This window comes from Battus philenor, unplaced genomic scaffold (assembly GCF_028537555.1).
Source record: "Battus philenor isolate CCGP_79_NKW_IND1 unplaced genomic scaffold, ilBatPhil1.0.hap1 SCAF_6, whole genome shotgun sequence".
Taxonomy (NCBI): Eukaryota; Metazoa; Arthropoda; class Insecta; order Lepidoptera; family Papilionidae; genus Battus; species Battus philenor.
In genome coordinates this window covers 9,751,525-9,778,444 of record NW_027181726.1, presented here as the reverse complement: position 1 = coordinate 9,778,444, position 26,920 = coordinate 9,751,525, and the positions used below count along the sequence as shown (strand labels likewise).

Sequence of the window (26,920 nt, the reverse complement as noted above, 5' to 3'; positions counted from 1 at the left end):
GGAAAAAAAACTGTATTAAATAGCGGTAATCACTCTCCTAATTGTCTTCGCTCAGTAAAAGCAAGATAAAAAACGTAACCAAATCACCCTAGCAATATAAATTATAATTATTACAAAATAAAAAGTGTTGGTCTAGTTTTATACTTAATGCTGTGATCAAAAAGTAAGGTGATTTTCTCAATAAAATGTAAATTCTTTATTTATTCTTCCAAATCAATTAAGCCTTTTAAAAGTGATCTCCGTTCGATAAAACGCATTTTTGCCAACTCTTTTTCCCATCCTCGAAACAGTCGGAATATTTTTTTTTCTGATACAACCTTCAAGACCTTCGAGTTGGTTTTAATCTCTTCAATTGTTTCAAAACAACGTCCCCGCATTGGCCTTTACAATTTGCTGAATTGCCAGAAGTCTCACCGAATCAGACGAATACGGAGGTTACGAAATGATATTAGTTATTAGATATACGAGTTTTGTTGTGAAAAAAGTCTTGAAGAACCAAAGTTTGACATCGACAGATTGAGACGACGCGTTTGAAACAAAATATCCTTCAAAATGGTTTGAACTGAGCCAAATGATATTCCAATACTATCAGCAAGTCTATCAATCGATGATTTTCACGCACCAATTTATGGCCGTGGCCCTTGTCGTTTTTAATGACAATTTCACCTTACTTTTTGATCACAGAGTATATAAAGAAAACTGTAGTTTATTTTTAAATATACATTTACATTTTTAATATTTACATTTTTAAAAAACATACATTTTTAATAAACGCCTCCTCAACCCCTTTGGGAGTGAAATATCATAGAACCCATTCTAGCTGACATTTACTCGACTAGGAATATTCCTACCAAATTTCAAGACTATTTGGTTCGGAAGATATCTTAAATCAGTCGGTATATGGATGGGAATCTCGTATATATAAAATTAAAACATATGATTAAAACGATTAAAGAAAGTCATCATTATTACAGTTCTCATTTGAGAATTGACCGTCTGAATATAATGCCAGTTTTACCCAGCACAAGATTCGCGCTTTTTGCCTATTTCCAACTGAGAAAATTCGTACGCGAGGTCTTCAAGCCTATATATATATGTACTCGTATATATATATTTATTATATTATTATATACTAAATCATTTTAACTAAAAAAAGTGATAAAATTTTGATATTCATTCTGAATATATGACAAAAAAGAGAAAATTCTACCCTCATAAAACCGCCAGCAAACGCCAGAGTATATATGTAACTATTGCAGCGTAATGTAAACAAGTAATAAATGAATAGTAGAAACAATACGGATGTTACATAACATTACGAGAACACACACAGTGATAAGCACTCGTTTATATTCTCCGTACATCGCATAAAGAACCTAATGAACGTACTGACACAGGTCTACAACCAAAGAATAATAAGTATGTTTCTCACACCTAATCCCATCGAGATTTTAGGCACCAATCCCATTTTTATGTCAAAATAAATTAATACTTAAATTGCAAGAGCGGAGTTTGAAAGATGGAAAACTGTGGCGAAGAGTGGTTTTTATCTATTAACAATGTTCGTGGGCGATGCACTTAGTGGTAGGTAGTTAGTGGCTTGTTACATAAGGGAGGTGATCGTCCGGCCTCGCTCGCAGGCGCGAGCGTTCACCGCCTAATACAGTATGCATATTCAAATATTGTGATATCCACTAATGATTTATTTACACGATAACTAAATGTCAAAAATATTTTATTTGCGAAAATGACGACACGTGATGTGATATAAAGAACTTTTAAAGATTTTATCCGGGTTATTGTATTTAAGCGTTTCACATCTATGTGTATGTATATGTAAATATATCAACATTTTTTTTACATAAAAAATAAACCGTATTAAGTATCACTAACTCTAGATCTTAAATGAAATAATATGGTTAGCAAATCAATTATATGTATCAATAATCATTCGCGATTTTTATTTTCAAATCTTACAAATATAATTATTTTAATAATTTTATAGTGTTGATCTATACGTTATTTTAAAAAATCTTATTTTAATTCTAGAGAAAAATCATATTTTAAATACAATTAAATTACAGCTAATGCTTAAATTATAGGTTAACCTTAACTTTTGTTTTAATAAAGTGATAAATTAGTAAAGAAATAAAAATTATTGGTCTCTTTTGCAAAAGATATTTAAGCGGCTATTTTTTGTGATTTAGCTTAAAGAGCGTCATAGCTAGAAAATTACTGGTTAACTAGATTTAAAATAGTAGCCTTGAACGTTTCTGATGTCAAGCGCATATAAAGGCGTGTATGTTATCCTATATTCCTACAAAAAGTCTGGACATTACATCGTCCTTGTAGGCAGTATATGTTTCTTATACACATATGGACACCTTTTCATTTAATGGTATAAAGAAAAATATATTTTTTAAAAATAATTAATAGCTAGTGTTGATCTGACTAGTAATGACATAAATAAACCAATCAGAATTAATAAAATCCCCTTAACTACCCAAAAGATTATTAAATTACTGACAACAATTCTTTAATAGTTTTATGTGTTCTAAATTCTTTAGGTTGATTCTCAGGGGCAGGTGCAGAATAAATCGCGGCGTCTGAAATAAAAATGCTGTAATTTTTAGTGTATACTTCATCGTTAAAACCATTTACTTATGTCAACGAACGATTTTAACGTATGTAATAGAATTTAAATAAAAACAATTAATGGAGTAATTTAATTTAGCTACATTTTGTCTGTGATAATAATCTCAGAGTCTAGTTACAAGTTTAAATGTTTAAATGGGTTGTAAACCTCATTTGTCACCTAAAAGCTTTACATTTTTAACACCTATTTTCAATCACCTTGTACAAAGTGGTCACTCTAAAATACATATATAATTAATATTTTTGTATTGGAATGCGAGAGGCTTATAAATTCTTGCTATGTAAAATTTGCTTTAAGTAATTATCCCTGAAATTCTAAATTTTTGTTTGTTTGGATAGATATACATTAGACAGTAAAAATGTGCGGCTTACATTCATCCTTTCAAAGATTAAACCTATGTCTAATCACCCTCTATAAATAAATAAAAATATGTTGTTCTGAATTCCAAGCAAGTATATCATCGTTCATATTAGAATAGGTTTAATTTTCCTTATCGCCTTTATATATACATCAGTTTAGAATAGAGGCGGAAAATTTAAAGTAACACTATGACGTCAATGTAATGTATGAACTTCTTATCAACAAGTGATTAGGATTCGCATAAGCTACAATGCACCATTGATATATCAATATATGTCTGTTAGTATATCCATACATCGTTCGACAGGCGGCATTTGGAACGTCGCATTGTGTTACTGAACCTCGGCGAATGATCTAATGGGCAGATGTTAAGTGCCACTAAAGACTCAGTGCCTTAGGACAAGAATACTTATGCATCTACTTATCTATACGCTTGTCCGATTTTATCTATGTATTTAAATGATAAACAGCTAAGTACAAATAAATGAAGTATCTTTTGTTATAACTAAACAAACGGTTTTAATTAAATTTTAACAAAATGAAACTATGAAAATAATACTCAATCCGTAAGAAGAAGAAAAGAAAAAACTGTATTATGTAGTAGTACTATTTTTATAATCGCAATCGCAATTTATCACTATGACATATTTACGTATTTCAACTAGTTTAGACATTTGTTATTAAAATTTTATCTGTACTGTTGATGAAATCGACGTCAGGTTTTAAGAAGATTAAGTTACTAAACGACCACTATAATAAGCTAACGGAATCACAGGTTATTAATATTTCATAATTATAAATAAATGTATAAACCAAAGAGGACCTATAATTGTCATTGTGACTGTAATATTGTATTTGTAATATTTAAACTGTGTAAAGAAATAATAAAATTCATCTAGCAATTAAAGTTGGGGTTTTGTTGTGACTTGTTTCGATTTATTTGACATTATGAATTGATAATGATGATTTATGTTAACAATTATATTTAATTAAAAAACTATAGGAAAAAACAGTACTTTGTAGTTAATCTATTAAAGAACAATGTAAAAAATATTAACAAATTTTCCAAAAAATGCATTTCCGACGTGAACATCGATAATTGATAATTAATGGCTGCGCTACCAAAGCAAACGCTCCTTCTACAATCTTTGAAAGCATGGCATAACAATTGATTACAAAAATTGATAGAATTATCTTCTCGTATATCTTTTTCGAAATAATTAAGCAATTAAAATTAATACGTAGCCTATTTTCTATAACATATATCTTTAAGATATAGAATAAAGATTACGGTATTCTCAACCAATAGCGTTTTTTTTTCGCATTGAAATTTTATGTGAATACGCTGATCACGTCGGTATTTGCGCGACCGCTGCGAGTTCATTGACCCTACGTATTCACTGTACCATTGGGTCATGAGTATTTTGACAACGCAGCGCGGAAATTATCTAATCGGCACGCGGCCGCGAGGACGTGGGGTCAACGACACCGGGACCGTTTGCTGTGGTTCTTGGACCGACTCGACGAAAGTGAAATGTGAAATGAATGTGGTTGTACAGATAGCGCCAATTCGAATGACCGAATTTGTTTATTGGCAGTGGGTGTGATTGCCGAGGCAGACGTTCTCTGGCTGATTGACGGCACCTACTGTAGCTACGAACTCGCTAAATATAGAGCTGATCAAATTGAAAATAAATTAGATGCAATTATTGCGAATAAAATTTTTGAGGCGTATTTTAGTTTATAAAAATTGTTTAAATTTATATGACCACGTATTTTCGATCTTTTTTCCTGACATTCTTTGGAAGAGGGCTATTGATTTATAGGGTGCGTGTCTATCGTCTGACATGACGATGATGACGACGACGACGACGATGACGACGACGACGATGATGATAACGACTTTCAAACTCACCACGCGACATATAAGTATATTAATTTTAACCGATATACCTCAACAAATATTTTTTACGACTTTCAGGAAATGGTTAAAACGCGACAGAATTTTCATACGGTCGCGAACAAAGTAAAATAAAATCAAACAGTAAAGTTTCTCGTTTAGGTAAGGAGATATAATCGAGTAAAGATATCGATGATAATCTGATGCGCTGCAACCTAGGATTGATGCACGCAGTTGCAAATTTACCGGACCTACCAACCTTAAGGTTACATCTACGTATATTATTATACTATGGTCAGTAAATTAATGAATAAACTGGATCCTCAGAGAATATATTAAATATATACCTTTTTTATTGATAACAAACTGTAAGTAACAAAGTGAATAATCAGACAAACCCTGTAGGGTTTACTATATATAAATATATACCTATGTATCTATACGTCGTAAACGTCTAACTACATATAGTTTTTACTACCTTAGTTAGGAAAGGAAAAAGACGGCTATTTTCCACTTTAATTTTTAAATAATCGCAAAGAATTACGTGCGGATTCGAATGAACGAGTTGAATAGTGACATTGAATAATATATGTTTAGTTTAATACAGAATTGAGAAAAAATTTTATGGTATTGTATTTGGTATGTCTCACTAGATATAATTAATGTTAATATTTTAACTTAAAGAGATTATTAATATTATTTAGAGTAAGCGTCTTAGCAGATGAGACTAATGCTTAATTTGGTGCAACGCTCATTTGTAATCTGTAATAACTTTTGTCTCTTTTTAAAAAAAAAACAAGATTTAAAAAATTATTTGACTTTTAAAATATTGTCAAAATTAGTAAAATCAAGCTAGTTATTCATGCTTGGCTAATAATTTATACGCTTCTTGCGTCATTAAATACTTTAATGTGAAAATGTTTCACAAATTACGACACACTGACTTATTAGTGGCACTTAAAAAGAGAAAATCTTAACACCGATTTTAATTCAAGTATATCACGTTTTCGTTTTTTGGCTATGCTTAAAGGACGTAAAAGTTTGTAAATTTTAATTTTATATTTATTTATACTTGCATTGTGATGCAGATTGAATTGAGAGGTCGACGACCGTTCAACGTTTTATCAATAGATTGCATATCACATTAGAATCATGACACAGTTACGATGTATCTTCGTTAAAATGAATTGAGTTGAATTGTCCTACATCTTATACTTTTTAAAATACATTACGCACGTGAGCACATTGTTTGATAGAAAAATATGTGGACTTTTTGTCTTTTAAATAGATTTTTAGCATACAAAAATTAAAAAACAAAAATATTAATACTACAGGCAATTTTACACCATGTTTCAAACTTTTCTTTCAATTATATTTTGATATCAGATCTCGCCGGTGTTTAAGTTTGACTACTGTATTACACCACCCACCTTTAATGTCCACCTACCTTTACTTCCCTACCCAATTTTTTGACAATTTCGACCAATGTAATAATCAAAATAAGTAACAGTCATGGGAAGTAAGACTTGAGCTTTAAAACGCTGAGCAACTCGAGAATAAAATACAAAACACTTGTTTCTTCAGTAATATAGATTAAGATATTAAAATCATTCATCAATTCATTCAATCAAACATACATTAAAAGTCATCGTCATCGTTGTTTCAGCCCATAGACGCCCACTGCAACGCATAGACCTATCCCAAAGATTGCGGATTGGCGATAATGACCAACCTCTAGAAACTTGTTTATATAAGTTTATATGGAAATATATAAAATTGTATCCCGGAAAATAAACCGCGACCTTCGATTGCAAGTCTTTATTCTCTACTGCTGGATTACCATTTCTTACATTACATTGAACGAGTACACAGTAAAGACACAGGTAGAATAAGTCCTCGGTAGAGCCTAGACAGCAAAGACTAACGCCCTACATTGGTTTATTTTAAATAATTTTAAATAAAAGCATTCTCAGAAACGGCTAAATTAGTTCTAGTTCGAAATCATTTTATCTTTTAATATATCTGTATATAAGACAGCTAAAATATTAAAATTTATTTGTTAAGTATAAAGTATGAATTGGGATGTATGTCGATATAACAAATTAAGCATAAATTTCATAGATTTGTTTTTAATATGAACTAAAGGTGATATAAATAAAAATTTTGATTAAATCAATTTTCTTCATTTTATTGACACACCGATAGCTAATCAAGCAGGCATACTTAATAAATCTCATATGAAACTAGATCAATTTACGGTGTGAAAGACTATTCGTTGAAGAATAATAATTTTAATGATTAAATTTTATTTTAATCGTTCAACATGACAAATAACTTAATAAATAGTAAATATTTAAAAGTAATATGACATATCAATTTAAATTTATTAATTCATTACTCCTGGTTGCATTATGCAGTGTGTAGTAGAAAGTTCGTTGACCGATAGGTTAATTACAACAGTAGTAAAATTTCTGTTGTACCTACACAGAATTGCTTTACGATATCTAAGTACCGTCTATGTTATTAGTAGAATTATATACCTTTTTCTAATGCTGTTAGAGGTGATATTAGATAATACGCATTACTACAACATTGGCACGTGTTCGGTGTGCAAGAAACTGATATACCGTGACTAGTTTTGATGCATTAATAGATTCAAGAGATATTCAATCTTATTTATACAGTATTGGAAAATATTTCTTAGATTACTTCAAACAATATATACTGTTTTAAGCTATTACGTAATCACTATAAGTAAACATGTTCTTGTAGAGTTTTGTCTATTAGAAATAAACAAATGATGGCATTGAATCGCGTTTGAACGAACGGCCTTGCGAGCACGGTGAACCCGGAACCTTAGCTGGCGTTCTGATAAGTAACTATTATTGAATTATGATTGATGCTTATGCAAGTCCTTGATAGAGGATGACTCGACCTTCACGGTCAATGTCCCTTACTAGAGTTTATGACATATATTACACGTGGATATGCGTTTAACAGGTGATAAAGTTTTCAAATTACTTTTTAAATATTTTGGTTTGATTTATTTAGATTTTAAGTTAGCATTCTTTGCTTGTAGAAATCTATTTTTGCTCTTATATTTAAATCCTCGTAATACTGTATTAAATATAACACATGCTGTGATTAAATACTGTTACTTACACAAATTATATATAGATTAAATTTAAAATTCCTTTTGTGATACATTTATTATGATTTATAAAATAAATAGTAGTAGATGACTTGAAACACGGTATTATTATAAACGTTTATTAATAATACAGTGAAAATATTAATATTTCAAGTATTCATTTCATTTTTAAAACTGTCAATAATATTATTTTTATAACATAATTTTGAATATTTTTGTATAAAAAGGTGTAGTAAACTGTTGCTAAAGGTTAAAGAACTTAACATAGTTTGAAATTGCATCTCAATGCTATAATCAACGAATGCATCAGTCACTGAACTTCAATGTAGTTAGTGCAATAAAAACTAAAGGTGAGCGGTGCAGCGGATTTCAATAATTATCTCTGAACCTATGCGATAAGATCATACGTTTCTTTTGTGAGTTCTTTATAAGTTCAACGCTAAACATCGGCACAATCGATGGCACATTTTTGTCCTGCTTTGCTCAAGTATAATATTAATAAAATAAATGCAATTATCAAAGGCAATTAGTTACTTATTGCACCCACACGAATTCTAGTAGTAGTATGGCAATGTTTACCAATTATATTTTTTATTAAATTTCGGGGGTAGCAGTTCTTAACACTTCTAAGAATCGGCACGTGCAATGAACGATGTTTTGGGAAATATACGATTTTTTTTCTCATTTTAATGCAGAATATGTTTTCAGCGGATTAATTAGATTAACTTTATACTTATTGTTTACATATCTCGTGATTTGGTTTAAGCAAATGAAAATCGAGTATTACTTTAGGCTGCCACCGGATAAGTAATTATTAACTATTTTATTTAATTTTCATAGCTAATATGAGATTTGTTTTTGTTTTGTGGGTTAGGTCCACTGGGTTTACCAATACTTGGACGTCTACCAGGGATGACTGGAGGATCTCCTCACGAATTTTATTTAAACCTTAACTGTAAATACGGCGATCTAACGTCAGTAATACTCGGCTTACACCTGGTCGTTTGCATTGGATCTGCATTGAAGGAACTGTTCAATCGTTTTGATTCTACAGGCCGTCCGCAAACCCCATTGAACAGTTTATTGGGTGGACTAGGTTAGTAAAACTGTCAATGATGTCTTTGCGTGTTAAGGAACAAATAGTTTAATATAAAACAACATATTTCTTTATACAGGTATCGTGTTGAGTGAGAATATACTTTGGAGACGTCAGCGTTATTTTCTTCACGACAAGTTCCGAGCTCTCGGAATAAGTCTGTGGAAACATCAGCGCTTGGAGCAGATTGTTATGGTAAGTTTGAACTTAACTTACCCTGAAATATTTTTTTTCGCGTAATAATCTTCTGTATATACCCACGTTAAGCAAATGTCGTGATCACTTTTTCATCATAAACTTACGCAATATTAACTTTTATAAGTGTATTTCTGCAAAAATTGTGTATTTCTGAATTCAAATTCGAGGCGGTAGTCAAAAATAATATTTAGTAAGAGGACCAATATATAGCTACTTCCACACATAAAGTCGTAGTCGTGCAATAAAGTGCACCGCCCGATTCTCAATAATATTTAGGTTAATATAGATAGATTATATTTATTAAATAGATTCATGTTTCTCATTTAGCACTATCAATTTATGTTATTTTATTCTTCAATATAACATGAATTAACGTTCCCTTAAATTGATAGAAAAACGTTTTTAAAAAACAGTGTAGTAATAACTAATTTGTAATAAAAAATAGCGGATATGGTTTACGTGTTGTACCTTACATTGTAACTAAAAAAAAACCTAATGTCAATTTTTGAGAGTACATTGATAATACATATCCCTATATCAGGGGCGAGCCACGTGCGGCTCGTTGAGGATATTTGTGGCTATTGATAATTATATCTGTGTTAGCTTTTCGTTTTTATGCCGTTAAAAATAATATAAAAATAAAAAATATAGTTTAAAAAATAATTACCGTTAAATATAAACACGGATCAATATTAACTAACTAGCATCTGAAAGAATTAGCGAGAAGCACTGTCACCAATTTCTAATAAAATTTATAAGAGTTATCAAGAGTAAAAAACTAAAAAATAAATTAATTTTTATTATTTTAGACAATAGTATTATATTATATTTTTATTAATATGGTGTCAAAATAATTTCTGCATTTAATACCTTTTTGCATACATTTGAAAAACGTATTAATTAACGGCTTTCGAAAAATTACAAAATATGAAAAATGGCTCAGACAATCTTCAACTTGGCCTCCTATGACCTTAATCAAGTGACTCATATATTTTATTTGGGTTGACACATTTGAAACCTGCATTATTATTGTTTCATAGGGATCTCAAATTGAATATGTCAACCCGATAGGATGAGAAAGGTTTTCTTAAGCTCTATTTTGGATTTCTCCTAAGAGCGCGGAGGCAAAAATACTGATATCCCTGATTCTTTACAATATTGATGAAATATACTTATTTAAAAGAATGCATTCCAAATTACACTTCAATAATAAAATATATTAAATAATAAAAAAAATATATATTTTACATCAAAAATTTCCAACAGCGCCGATCATGACATTGGTTAAGTACAATAACAAAAAAACGTTTGGTTAATAAACTATTTACTATGTAATGTTTGCGAAATACTATGATATAAATTTAACATAAACTCCATAAATTTTTGGGTTATTGAGTCATAATAATGCTTTGAAATGTATTTGTCAGCGGCTGTATTAAAGATATCAATGAAAGTGTTAATAAAAAAATCAAATGAGTAAGCCGACACTTTCTCCCTTCCGGACTCGCTTGAAACCTTTATAACCTCCTATTTTAAGTAAAAAAAAGTTTATAAAGGGGGAGCTCGATTTCATTGCAGTTTCTATTAAAGAAGGCTCTTCTTGCATTAATGTAGATAAAAAGAATAAAACAAATTCATAATTCGTCGCTGTTAGTACAAATATATACTCTAAAACAAGATGGACCACCTGCGTCGCGTCAATAAGTTAATGTAAATTATTTCTTGGAAAACAATTATGTAAACCAAATATGTACAGTTGATTGACGCCGTGTATTAAACCGGGAAAAATTTCATGAGAAGCCGAAGAAGTTTGATTGAGGAATGTAAGATGGAATTTTCGATATTCCAGCCTTAAGGTGTGCATAGCTAAGAGGATAACATACTCGTACTCGATACTAAAAAATCGAGTTTCGGTTAAAGTTTTGTTTTGATGATTTCCTCTGTGTAAATTTTTTTATAAACATAATGGACCTAACGGATTTATGTATCGATAAAATTACTTTATCAATAAATTAAATTTGGTCTATATTTTGCCACTGCTTACCTCAATAATTATTTTAATTACGTAGTTTTATATTAATCTTCATAATACGTTAAATAAGCCTTTATTTTGTTTAGAATACTAAATGTAAGTACAATAATAATAGGTGATGCAAAGTAATGTCATAATGTGAATGTGTATTAATTTTTACAAATGACGCCAAATGTCACTGTGCTCGGACATTTCTGATGTAGACATATAGGTTGGTTTATTCTTTGCTTGTTGACAATTAATTCACAATACATTTGTAAAAATTAAAGCACGTTCACATTATGCAATTACTTTTGTGCTACCTTTTATGTATGGAATAGTACTATAGTAATAAATAATAATAATAATGAAAATATTGCCGTAATCGAAAAATAGATGGTGAGTAACTATTGGTCATGAGACACAATTGAATAATCCAGCAGGCAATCTGGGTTAACTGGTAAATAGGTTATTAATATTTAAATTCATAAATGTAAACATATCTTCGTTATTATAGTTATTGGCAGCATTGTGCTAAGAGTTTTAGAAAAATGATATTGAAATATAATTCTTATTAACTTATTTTTGGGTTTAATCTCAATTACGTTACAATTATAATTCTTGTTTTCAGAAATACTGATTCATATTCTGTTAAATAACATTGATTGTTTTACAAATTATTTTCGAATCGCATTAAATAATTTAATCTATGTGTTAAATGCATTAATTAAAATAATTTAGTAATCGTATTTGATCAAGGGTATGTGGAATACGGCAAAGAATATAAAGTGAAGCGAAGATATTAGTAGGTTATGGCTGAAAGTCAAGTCTGTGTTAATATAAACTGTTTTGACAATGTGCATTTCTTGATTCGCCTGTCTATATTTTACATTTTTTAATAAATGATTTTAGTTTAAATTTTTGCTGAATCTTTTTTAAAAGTACACAAATAATTAAGCTTTTGGCAAAAAATATATAGGGTTATTGGTTATAGATGTAAAATATTTATGGAGGTGAGTAAATAGTTTATTTGTCATCAAAATGCTTTAAAGTTTTTCGACTATTTCCAAACATCCAATCAATCCAAACAATCCGAATTAAAAGGGTTTTTTCTTGCTATATTATCATTACGTTATTAATCATTTTTGGGTGTATTGTTTTTTGGATATGATGTACCACACAATTTGACAGTTATTCGTTCAAATAATTTCGCAATTCACTCCATTAATACTTTCACACCTATAACCAATCAACCTGTATGAATGTTATAGAATTAAATACGGTATAGGTATAATAGTTTAAAAACTGTAATATGTCATTTAATAAATCTTATGTTTTAACGACAGAACACATTTTGCACCAACCGATTATAGAGTCGAAATTTTCAGGTTTTTTTTATTCTTGTTGTAATTTTTTAAAATCTTTATTATGTTTAGAGTTAAGTCTTGACGTTGAGAATGTAATGTTTCAAGCATTATCATTTAAATTACAAAGAACGAAAGGTAGTCGATATTACTTTTCTAGTAATGTTTAAATAGTCCGCTAAAAACATTTCCAGGGAGAGATAATGGATTTATTAAAGATCCTTGAAAAACAAGGAGAGGAGCCAGTCGATCCCGTGATAGCTCTTGGCAGGTACTTGCATAACGTCATCTGTTTGTTGACAATGAGCTACCGTTTCGATGAAGGCAACGAGGAGTTCATGATATTCATGAGAGATTTGCAACGGGAATGAGACTTTACGTTTCTATGCACATGGAGAACATCTGCCTTTCTATCTGGTCAGTTTTGTATTTTTTATAAATCGAATCACAGTTCACTCTGGTTAGTAAACTATTTTTTTATTTAACGGAACGTATTCTGGATTTCTTTGTGATAATTAATTAGGAATGAGGAAATCTATAAGTGAATTAAAGTAACCAACATAGTCTAGAAAATAAGGTTCTGAAAGGCATCAGAAAACGTTGGCTGCAAGCCGTTTCTTAACGATCTTTTTGGAAATTTATGGCAAAGCAGTATCCAGTCATGTCCAGCTAAGGGGTCAGCAGTGATAATGATAATGACTGTAGTTACAATTTGACGATAATAATACGTAACAGACACACTCGTTTACAATAAGGTTACACAGCCAGTTACAAGCAAAACACAAAATGCAAGCAGTACAAGTATATAGAAAAAACAGGAGCGGAGTTTGGCACGATTGAATATTAAGAAGTTTGTTACGTGCAGTCACAGAAACTACGTCTTTAAAGCTTTGCTTCTTAATATATAATAAACCCTTTCGTAAAATATAATATTATATGTGTTACTTTTATCGTGGTCATTTGTTATGGAGCGGGCATTAGGAACGTATTCAATTTGATAGATAATATCGAATATTGCAACGAACGTGACGTGCATAATCAGATAGTATTAATAATTATTATTACTATTGCATTCTTTAGGTAATTTGCATGGCGATATTGAAGCGTGGGTGCTAAACATGGAACTTCTTCTAGTAGGGTAAAAAATTAAAAGCCTTTACAGTAATTCATGACAATATACGTTTCGTCACGATGTTTATATAGGAACTTTAATTCAGAACCGCGTTCATGGGTGATAATATTCTTTTGAGGGTTTAACTAATTCCTATTGTAAAAAGAGCAAGATTGTTGCGATCTTGGAGTAGGTCTTTTGCCTTGAAGAGAGCGTCAACCGGCTGATATGATGATGATGGTGATAATGAGGATAATGATGTTAAATCATGCATTTATACTGATTGTAGTTATTGACCTGCCGTATTCCATTAAAGACTTTGTACAGAATGGTTGAAAAAAGGTGTAAAAGCTGTAAAGTTTTTTGCTATTATCTTTGTATAGTTACAAATAATTTATTAAAAAATAATTTACTTTTTATATATATTATATTTTCAGAGGGATTGGGAAATAAATAGCTACTTAATACCCGCCGGCTTGCATATTGTACCACTAATCAACAAAATCAATATGGACCCCGTACTTTTTGCAGAACCCGAAAAATTCATACCTGAAAGGTTTCTTAAAGATGACAAACTTTACCTTCCGGACTACTTCATACCATTTGGGGTTGGACGTCGAATTTGTTTGGGGATTCATTTAGCGAGAATCGAAATGTTTTTATTTTTCACCAATATAATGAATAATTACAATTTTGCTCTAGGGGAGGGTGATACCTTGCCAAGTTTGCAGGGCCACGTAACAATAACCCATCCTGCTTGTCCCTTTATTCTCGTTTTCACTAAAATATAAGTTTAAGTAAGTCTGTTAAGTAGTACATTAGTGTATTATTTTCATTATGGGTCTTTTTGATTAAGGGAATAATAAATTTTTATTTTTGTTTACATAGTGACTACGTAAACAAAAATTTTTATTTTTGTTTACGTAGTCACTCGGTGTTTAGCACTAATCTGTGTAACAACTCCTGAAGATGCCCCGTGGAGGGGTGAAACACGTGTTGAGTGAATTTACGGTGGCGGTTGTGTAGTTGGCATTGTCTGTCGCATGCGCATTTACGAGCGGGCTGGCGGGCGGTGCACTTTCATGCACGACAACCACTGCATGTGCGGAGGTGGCTAGATATTGGTCCTTTCTTATTTAGGATGGACTTCCGCAATGTAACGCCTGAATCCATTAAATATTGTTTACATTTCATATTAAACAGTTGTTTATATTTCTGATCGTATACAATTGGAGATTTTTTTGAATTTACATTGTTAATTGATTTTTAAATCCATTGGATTAAACTTGGGCTAATAATAATTATTTTTATAATTGATATTAAACTATTATGTATATTCCGATTGTATACAATTGTACATATTTTGATTTTGTATTGTAAATTCATCGGATTTATTTCGTTCCTTATTATTGCCATTATGTTACGTGATTTATTAATTAAGTTAATAGAAAAAGTAATTGTAATTTTAGAATTAAAAAAAGAAAAAAAAAAGGTTTGGCGTATTATTTTATTTTACCTACATTTAAAAATCGAATGTACATCGACGATAACTAATCGTGTTTGACTACGTTTAAATAAAGAATGCTTTTATTACGTTCAAAAAGCATATTTTATATGTTTGTAATCATTATATTAAAAATTTAAATAATTTTAATGTAACCAACAAATAATCCTTTTATATTTTTTTTAACATTTTTACAGTTATGCCTCAAACATTTTAATGTAAAATTTGAATGAAAAACACTTTCTATATTTTTCATGAAATGTGTAATTCAGATCATAATGTCCATGAAGAGTCTTTTTATTGTTAGCTGGTTTTTAAAAATAATCGAATATCTTTAATTAAATTGGATTATTAAAACGTGACATTGTCAAACATTAAACATTTCTTATTTGGCACAAAACAGCCCTTTACATCAAAAGTAATAGTATTTTTTCTAAATATTAGAACATAAAGCATAAACCTACCCTTTATCATTTCAGCTGTATGACGTTCACTGCTGGACATAAACCTCCTTGATATAATGACAATATGACCGACTGGCGACCACCTGCACCCAGTTTCTTCGACGACCTTAACAAGGTTTATCCACTTTGTGGGCGGATGTCGTAAGCTGCGCTTGAGGATCCGTGCTCTCCACTTCAGAACCTTTAGGACTTTCGAAGAAGAAGAGAGCTGCTACACTTTTTTTGCGGTTTTGTTACAAGGTAATGTAATTAAGCGTAACAAAGGATGGGAGACGCTGCATGAAAGTGATATAAATGAATGCTGAGAGAATGATAGAAAATATGAAGAATGAGCTGGAGAGAGGGTGAAAACTCTGTCCCAAAAATGAGATGGGGTAAAGAGAGACCTCCAATAACAGGGGCTATTAAAAAAAAATACAGGTCCTGGCGGAGATATGCCTTGCCCATTACCACTTCAACTTGTCAATCCACTGAGTTATGTCGGTGATTTTCTTTGGTCTACAGATCTCTTTATTTCTAATTCTATCCTGTAATGTAATTCCGAGCAGTCTTCTCCATGGCTTATTAAAATTGATATTTCAGAATAGAATTATTAAGAGAATAAGGATAAAGTCTTGATTTCGTTATAATATCAGTCACGGAACACAGACTCCAGCAATGCGATCATATAAAGTGCATCTTATTATTGTAATAGATAATAATAATAATCTGTGGCCTTATATATCGTATCGACTTAGAAGAAACTTGACACGAGATCAATGACAGGATTCTATTTGTAAGCTGACAGTCAGCTAGTTTACGTGTTATTGAGATAATGTATTACATAGTGTCTTTGTAAATAAGCCAATCACGTTTTTATCAATCAATCAAGACTGTAAATGCTACCACTGCTTTACTAAGTTACTCGTCAAGTCAAGTAAAAGTTAAAAGGCAACAAAAACATTTTTACACAAAAAAAAATAATTCTTTTGTTTACGGATAACGAAATCGTATTTTTTTCTTAAGTCATGTAAATGGTACATTACACCATTATTTTGCATGAATGAGATTTTTTAAGCCAATTCGACCCTTGATAATTTTTAGTTTCTGATGTCATTCAAAAACTGGCATTGAATGGATTATATAATGCTTATAAATGAATAGGCCTTAGTCGTCTATTTTATGACGTTGACCTCGAGATTTTAAAGAATTCAAAGGACAGAAGGGAGGCCTATACAATATTATTTAATCACTGCGACCTCACTCGACAAGTTCAAGGATTTAAGGATTGCTTCCATTAAAATATATTTACTGCTTACTTTACAATATTAATGACATAAAATGTAGCAATAGTGTAATTAAAAAAACACAATTTATAATACATTATTTCTCAAAGTTGTATAATAAATTTTGTTCTATCAATATATCTGTTTCTGCGTTCATAGATTTTATTATTTACAATTTAAAGATATAAATTAAATTTAAAATATCTTATTAATGTTTACTTAATTTATAAAATTTTATTTTTTATAAGACAACATTCTTTGTATAAGTTTATCATATAAGTGAATAATATAATTCTTTTGAGAGATAAATTTCTTTAACCTAATTATTTATTACTACTTACTCGATTAAATATTAATGACGAAATACAAATATTTTCTTACATAACACATTTAAAGTCGAGATAATTCGTATTATATTTATCTGGAGTTAATTATTATGCACATTCTCATGAAAGCGCACTTTAAATTTATCACGTGTACGCTGACATCTGAACCAGAAATTCAAGGTTATAGGGGCTGAGACTACTTCAAACTCCGTCTCTCCCTGCACCCGCACCAACATAGACGGTTATTCAAACTAACTTTGTAATTTTTAACAATACACATGACGAAAGATAAAACCAGTTACCTGATATATATTGCACAACATTTCAATAAAGTTATATGAGAAAATTATTATTATAACTTTATATTAACCAGATAAAGTCGTTTTACATTTTTAGCCAATTCCAACGAAAATGTTTATAAATATATTTCTTTACTGATTTTATAAGCACAGAAATATTATATAAATATTGAACCGGCTTTTTATTATATGAGCTCGTGGTCAGGGCAATTTCAGAAATATGTGAATAGGTTTTTTTTTTGTAGTTATATGTACAAATGATGTAGATTAAATTCAAAGTAATTTATGTGGCGTGATGAGAAAAGATGTTTATTGTTTTATAAATAATATGCATTCAAATAAGGATGCGGTTGTATTTGAATGCATTTCATTTATTATGTGCAACTTAATTTATTTTGACATGGTAAATGATTTTAAATTTTTATACGTATTACTATTACTACAAATTTTATAATTTATGTGTATATTTTTCAATTTTGGTTTTAATATCTGGCACTAAATCAAAAAGGGAATAAAAAGGAAACTAAAAAAAATTCAATAAAATTAATATTTCTTTTAATTCGTGTTACACGAAGTTTTGTTAGTATTTCAGTATTATTTATATTTTAGAATATTCAACGGGCGGCATAATTTGATATTGAAGGTTAATACTCAACTTGAATCGGCTCACGAAATAGTGAAATAGTTACATGAAGTGCAGCGTTAGTTTCAGTACAAGGTTGCTTTGGCAATGTATACTCTAACGTGAACTATCCTTGGACTTGTCGCTTGCATGTGAACTGATAATAGAATGTTTCATTGCGAACGGTTTCTTCACATGATTGTGATACCATAGATAGATACATACTTTTGTGTTAATTAATATTTTTCTTAACGTTGTTTTATAGTCAGCAAATGATGGCATTTTTCACATATTTAAAGATTTTTGACTATCTCTAAGCATTAAATATCTTGAAAACCTCTTTTATTAATAATTTTGATTCTTATTACTTACTGGGTCAGTATGTTTCATTCGATTTTACTCGAATTAGACTACTTAGTTTATGTTGACCATGTTTCGAGAAAATCAATTTTTTTTTAAAAATATCTTTCACTTCTAATGTTTACTTGATTGATATTAACTTGTACGAAATGTTAACATAGGTATTTTTTGTTGTGAAATCCTGTTTGGTTAAAAGGCTTTCTTCTGCTTAAGCCACACATAAATTACAAATTTATAAACAATTCGTTGTATTTTTGTCCATCATCCGTTGATGTATTTGGGAAGCATATCAAACGACGAATAAGTACTGCTGAGCGTCGAAATTAATACCACAGATTATAATTCTTACGTCTATGTGATCATATATTTTTTTATAAAAATGTTTAACGTAATCAGTAAAAATAATTAGCTAATCTGTCACATGCACAGCAATGTATGTATTGCATTGCGGTATTAAAAACATTAGCCTTTATGAACATTATCTCCGACATATCATCTCTGGCCTCACGTGGTGGCCGCTAAACAAATACTAGACACGTGACAGCCTTACATGACAAACAGTTAATAAATGTGGTTGATAATTGTGTTTATAATAATACGAGGAGGAAGGACGTCATAATATTGAAATAGAAATTATTTTACTGATATATTACGAATATAGTGTTGCAATCAACATCGAAACTGTAGATAGCTTAGTATACGTATTCTTTTAGTATTTTTTATTATACTCCTCGGCATTCTACTTTTTGCTGATGAGGTTGAATCTCTGTCACCACCTTAGCTTGCCGTAGTGACACGAGCTAACCCTGTGATTCTATATTTCAAACGACCCTTAATTATCTCCAAAGTATATGCTAGCGCTTGACTTACGGCACTGAAACGTGGTCTCTACCTTATTGGAAAACTCTCAGTCGCTCAACAAGTCAACGACTATCCTCGGTATCATAAAGTTGTCGGAAAACGCCGGATGTATATCCAGCAGTAGATATCCTATTTCTGAAACAATGACAATGATGATGACGTTAGTGCCTTAGCATCGTTGAAACTAAAAGTCGAATAAAAAAGGATAGAATATTATGTTAATGACCAATTGTAATAAAATTTGCACCAGATCGTTTGATAACTCCGAAGGTTATTTACGTCAAATGAATATTATGAAAGCGTGCAAAATTAAACGACGATGGTGACCTTACGCACTGCAGCGGTTTCGCAAGGGCCACAGCGCTGTTACACAAGCAATCAATGTTCTTACTTGTCTATTGTAATTCGGCGGTTTTAATGCATTCAAATTCAAAGAGTGTGTGTATGTGAGGCAACTTTTAGGTCCCTACTACCGCTTTGGCTGACTACGGCGCTACATTATTTCATTTCGTCACTTCTCCAGAATTAGTGAGTCGTCTGTATTCGTATACCGTTTAAGTTTGCATAAGATACGTCACCGTGTTGTGACGACACTGCCTACACAACCCTCTGACGAATGTATGGTGATCCATTTTTTAATTCCATTTAAAACCGTTGCTAGCGTGTTTAAAGTTATTATACGTAAATGTAAGCGATAGAATGCGTTTAAAAATATCATATTTTTTTAATTCAAATAGAATATTATTGTGAATATAAAAACAATAATTTATTTGTTTATAACAATGTTACATTCATATTAAAAATATAAAAGTTCAATTTATTTCTGTTTCTTAATATATATCATTGATTGCTTTCTAGAATAATCAATCATCGTCATTGTAATGATAAGATATTATTAAAAATGTTTACTTGTACCAATATGTATTATGAAAAATAAATACAGCTTATTTATGAGAAAATTTAAGAAATTTGAAAACTTTACTTTCTGAAATTCACTATTAATAATTATTGCTCGAGGAAATAACACTTTTTATAAAAAAAAACTTATAATTTATTGTATTCATGACGCTCTGATTTTTTAAGGTCATCGAAGCTACGGATATAGAATATTAATTAGGCGTATTATTGAAGCGGTACTTTGCGTCTTGTTACATAACATCGAGTTAGATCATTGTATATTTATTTGTTTAAATTGATTACATTTATTATTGTAATTTATAATCATATACAAAACAACATGGTAAAGAGTATATTAATTTTATATAAGCTTAGAATGAACATTGTCGTAAACACGAAGGTGAAACTGTTACGTTTTGGACATCAGGTGACAATGTTCTGCCCTCATTCAGAGATCATTTATTTATGTAATGAAGTATAATAGTAGGAACAGATGGCGTACTAAGTGACCCCGGCATTGAGGTGTTGATAAGGAAAAATGAGACATTTACAATTACACGCTGTTACATCATTGATACAATTATATCTATGAGACGTAGTTTGTGCAATGAATTAGTTCTACAGCGTTACGCTTGGTAATCGGAATGCATGGCGCTGCTGTTTACACGATAATGATTCGTTTAGTAATGATCAACGATCATATCTTGTTTAATTTTAAATATAATTTTTTGCGACTTTATTACTCTTGCAGAGCCTTCATTAAAAACTATTGTAACACGGTTTACAATAGGGTCGATGACGAGATAAGAGTTTCGGAAGACCTCTTTAGACGCTTTGTTTCAGCCGTTCATTGTTTAGAGCTAAAAAAGTAGTTCTTTTTTAATAGACTCGTTTACACACGTGTCAATGCCCGCAAAATCCGCGACGTGAAGTGAGACAATTTTTTGAGTTAGCTGTATATTTGGTTATTGTAAATGTTACTGAGTTAAAATGATTAGAAAATTACCAATAAGGAACTTTTTCATTTTTAAAAAATTAGCACTACACTGCATAAATCTAAAATGTTAGTTTTAACGTGATAAGTAATTTGAAGGGGCACATGCTTATAATTTCGATGACGCATCAATTCGTTTTAGTTTAAATAACTTAAAGTTGTACACTAAATATTTTTCTAGAAATCCAGTTTTACATCTTTAAACTTTTTCGTAAGTTGTTAGTTCCGTGTTAATGTATTATAAATCTAGTTAGAAGGTTCTGAATGGAAATAAAGTTAACAAATTTCTTTGTGATCACTCCATTTAATGATTTAAAGTCGTTATAGCAAAAAAAAAACGATTACAGTTATAAGTTGCCTAAATCGTATCCTGCAACACTTTAGTAAAATGTCCATTTTAAGAGTTAATGATACACGACATTCTTGTGTGATTACATCCTAACACTACTAAAGATTAAAGTTTGATTAAAATAGTAGGTAATTAAAATAAGAATTAATCAAAACATTTTGTTGAAACACCAAACTAACAACAACATGTTATTTTTGAGTATATTTTTAAGTAAAAAGTTATAGACATACGAAGTATTATTACTATTTTTGACTTTATAAATAAATTAATTAAACGATAATTTGTTGGCGAAATACTTGTTGGATCATGCTTTGACTTTGTTTACAAAGTGTAATGATTGATGATGATGTAAGTGAAAGGGCGAGGAGCCGGCTTTTACCACCGTTGATAACGTCAACCATTCCAGACTAATAAATTTTGTTAATTGCGCGGTGGTCAGTACTAGTCCGTAAACAGTATTGTTTACGTCCTCGCCGTCGTGCCCAAGATTAACAAAATACATTTAATGGTAAGTTCTATTAATAACTAGGACGAACTGCGCGTAGATTTCGATTGAAATATTCCCAAGCCACAAGTAACTTACCTTACTTAGCTTTTTACCTTTATTATCTCTACTACCTATCATATTTCATCATCATTTTCTGTTTTCGGAATTATATTTATAATATATATATAGCTCCATAATAAATATATTATGGAGCTGTGCTCTATGACACTTTTATAATTGCATTAATCCAGAAAATAGGCGACCGTTTTCTAGCCCTTTTACGTTCGACATTGCCGACAAGCTTCTCCAGTTTTTTGAGCTCCTCCGTGGCCGATTCTATGCAAATGATCTGTGGATAGTCTGGTCTTTATTTTAAGCCTTTAGTATAAACCTATTAATGTGCCTCGTTATCCACGGGTTTTTAACATTTCTTTTACTTTGTATGAGACATAAGCGTCAAGGTATCGCACGCTTACAAAAAAATTGGGAAGAAGAGGGTACGCATCAGTTTCTCTTTTGTGCTTCTGTGGATCCTCCTGTTTCTTAATTATTCATGATAGTACCTGTTTTTGAATAATTTTTGTAGCTAATACATACACAAAACACACGATGTATAGTAGAGTGAACGTTTGTTGTCTCAATACAATAGTTGTGATACTTGGTTTGAATCCTTGTTACGGGAAAAGGGAGACAACATAGCGCGCAGAAAAAATGACCTCTTGGGTCTTTAGGTACTGAAGCCGACCAGCAAGCCCAGCTCAGTATGCCCATCCACAAGGTGAATAGAACACCTTGTTATGGTAGTTGGAAAAGGTAGGATGCACGCCGCTTTCAAACGGCCGTTTTGTAAATCTATGAGAGATCTCCATGTCATTCCTACGACTAAAATGATAATAACAATGATCCCAGAATGCACTGTGTTTCATTAATCTAGTATAAAAAGAGCAGAATGCAGATGGCCTTTTAAGACCATTATTAAAAGAGGTCTGCGCCAAGTAAACGCATCTCAATTTTTTTGACAGGGCTTTCACTGCTGCTTAATTGGTATTTGCAGATTCTGGGGATTGAGGCAGGAGGGTGTAAAAGGGCACCTAGACTAAGACCTAATTTAGTTTTTGAAGCTCTAGGGTTCCAGAGGGCGCTTTCTCTGGATTGAGTGCAAATTACAATATAATTAGCATGTTATATCAACCGTTGATTAAAACACGTGATTGCAAAAATTAAAAAAGTGGCTTTGTTTAAATTTCTCTTCATTTACTATTAGCTGAGTCAATTAATAACTTCCTCCATACTATGTTAAGTGAACCTTGAACATGCGTTCTTAAAATAGTAATAAAACAATAGAGCTCGATGAGTTATTATTGTTGTCGCGATAATAAATGCTGTATGCGCCAGTTTGCGTAATGTGATGACGTCACAAGGATAATAGTATTCACCTTGACCTTAGGCTAATGTCAGGCGCCCGCATCGGCCGCGCGGCGGGTCGTTGCATAACATACTCACTCTAATCATACGCTCGTTGTACAGGAAATGCAACTTGCGTTCAACACGCGAACGCAGAGCGAATAAAATTAAAACGGTTTTCGCGACAGTGAGTGTCCGCCCCATCGGCTAATTTTCAGCTGTTAACGAGCTAAAGGTGCGAACGCCTAACTTTGAATGACAGATTAATTGAGCACGCTGTGCGAATGTAACAGATGGTTTTAAAATATCACTACTATTTCACTAGCATATGGCAATAAATACATGCTTCTGTTTCCATAATAGCTTTAAATTCTTTGAATAAATAAAATGACAGGATTCTGGGAGTAATATAAACAAATAGTTATAAAAAAATCTAAATACGAAAGTAACCGATATCGTCCAGCGGATTGACAAGTTGAAGTGGCAATGACGAGGCCATATAATGCACAGAACAGATGGCCGTTGGGGTCTTAAAATTCTGGAGTGGAGATAGACTAGTGCAGCGTAGGATGCCCACCGACAAGATAGACAAACAACCATGTTAAGGCCGTCGGAAAATGTTTGATGAAGACTGCTTACAACTGGTTCTACTAAAATCGTCCTATGACTAAAATTATCAGTATAAAAACAAATTCTTGTAGCATTTTGGTATTGCGTAAATAACATGGAATCAAATAATCAAGATCGATGTACACATTATTCGATAATCACAGAATTATGGATGATTAAACATGTTGTTTTCACATAACTATAATTTGTAAAAAGGGAGTGAAAATTTAAATTTAAAAGTTTAAAGATAAATATAACATAATTTATCTTCACAATAATGTCCGACGTAGATATTTTTTTACACTTTTATGTAAAGATAATAAGTGTAATTATAGATAAGTTTAAATTTAGAACTATCGTATTCTATAATCAAGATATGTGTTCGAGAATCGGTTGCATAAAAACAGTACTTTGTAAGGTTTATATACCTATTGCCGTGATATGCGAAATCAACATTGATTACCGATGTATGAGACATTTTCGTATTGCATTAGACTAATAAAAAATAATACATTTATATTTAAGAAGAATTATAATTGTTTTCTATTGAACCAGCGTGCGCTAGTAGTCATAACTACTGTTAGTGAATTGTAATGTCTGATAATATGTGTTACATCGGTATTTAATGCTGAATGTTCAAACCGCGGTTATAGGAGCGTCCTTTTTATACAAATACACATAATCGTAAAGTATGACAGTTTATTTTTATAACTATTGCAGTGACGAATTATTCATTCCATTTTACTTACTGTTATAGATAAAAAATGAAGGATTATCAGTAATACAAATTATTAAGTAAGGATATGAGATATGAGAAGGATTTAGTGAAAGTACATTTTAGGAAATAATAAGAATTGGTCCTGAATGCATGTCGTTTTTGTATATGTATAAATATTATTTCTTTATTACAAACAAATATGTATTATACAAGTAATTAACATGAACTATGAGGTATCGAATGGGTTCATACCCCTATAGGGGGAATCGATGGGGGAGGCCTATGTCTAGTGGTGTGAACGTCCGGTGAAATGGTGACGATGAAGTTAATACTTTCAAAATAATTGAAGTGATTGCTCTTAGCGATAAATATTAAAAATATATAATCATAAGCATTTTAATTTTTCTGGTGCTGTTTGTGATAAAACAATGAAAATGTTTATCTATCGATCCATCTTTGCTATACATGTTGTGTAAAATTAACTGATGATATATAATAATGAAATTTAAAATAAAATACATGTATAATATAAAAATATTTAATTAAAATGAAATACATAATTAAACACATAAATATAACGTTAAAATAGTTATTAGAAAAGAATCTAATACGTAGACAAGAAACATGGTAAATATCCCATTAAAACCAATTTCTGACAAATAATATAAATAATGCACCTTCACGAGCTCTTACTAATCTTTTTCATTCGGTGAGTATGGAAGGACTTTTAGAACTCCCGTCATTTCATTCCCGTCTACACGTCACATGTTTATAAATTAGAATTATCACACATAAATCTATTAAAACTGCATATTTAATGCATATTTATTAAAACTATTTATAAATTTTGCTAAGTTAAATTTATAAGTAATAAATGTTCATAAAAACATAGATTACGAAAATATTACTTTTTTGTCATTGAATTTTATTATTGAAGATTTAAAAAAATAGATAACAGTTCGTATTTTCTGCTCTGTGAACACTACGTTTCGACCTTCAGTAGTAATTCAAGGAAGTGAATCGGAAAATTATCATTTTACAATGCTCTGTTATGCATTTTTCTATAGCTTGACGAGTGCATGATATTATTTAAGCCATGTATTTTATCCTCTACTGACATTAAATAAAAAATAAATTGAGGAAAAGTTGTCGGGCAGATAAATAAATCAGATTTAAAACCGATTTTATATGAAACATTTTTAAAATATGTAGATTTTAAAAATGTACTTTGTTCAAAATAATTTTTATACAGAAACGTTTTATAGGCTTAAAGACATGCGAAAACTGCATAAATGAGGTATGCAGTCTTGACGTCATACACTTCTCTTATTATAATACAAAGAGCAAATAAACAAAAATCTCTGACGTAAAATCATTTTGAATAGTAATGAGGGAGTCGAAGAAAAGGTTTTTAAGTCCCGTCTAGTAAATTCCTTTATTACCTAGAGCTATTCCAACGTAATTGATGATTATTTATAATTTTATTTCCAGAAACTTCACTTCTTTAGTTTTTGTTAGGGAAATAATTATTTTCAGTTTTTTTATAATTATTATATCGTTACGCTTCTTTAACACGTAAACAACATGCAATGAAGCGTGAAGTTAAGAATTTTGTTGTAAATAACAGATAAGACCGAATAATTATTTTCTACAATGTTGTAGTATTTACTGTTATATGTATTTAGTTGAAATATATTTTCTGATCAAAAAGATATAATAAGTATTCCACCGGCATATTTAATTGACAACTAGTTTAATTTGCAGCAATAAACATTTTAACCGTGATTTAATTTGAAGGTTTTATAAAATAAGACTACTGATCATGATATATAGGACTGAGATTTACAATCGTAGTTCGCGGGTTTGGTTCCTGCTTTATTATATAAGGTTGTAACTCGGGAATCGAACCCGCGT

At 30.8% G+C, this 26,920-nt stretch overlaps 1 pseudogene; it reads left to right on the top strand.

The window, feature by feature from the left end:
* The first annotated feature begins 8,368 nt into the window (after positions 1-8,368).
* Positions 8,369-14,143, top strand: LOC137930353 (cytochrome P450 18a1-like; annotated as a pseudogene).
* The last annotated feature ends 12,777 nt before the right edge of the window (positions 14,144-26,920 follow it).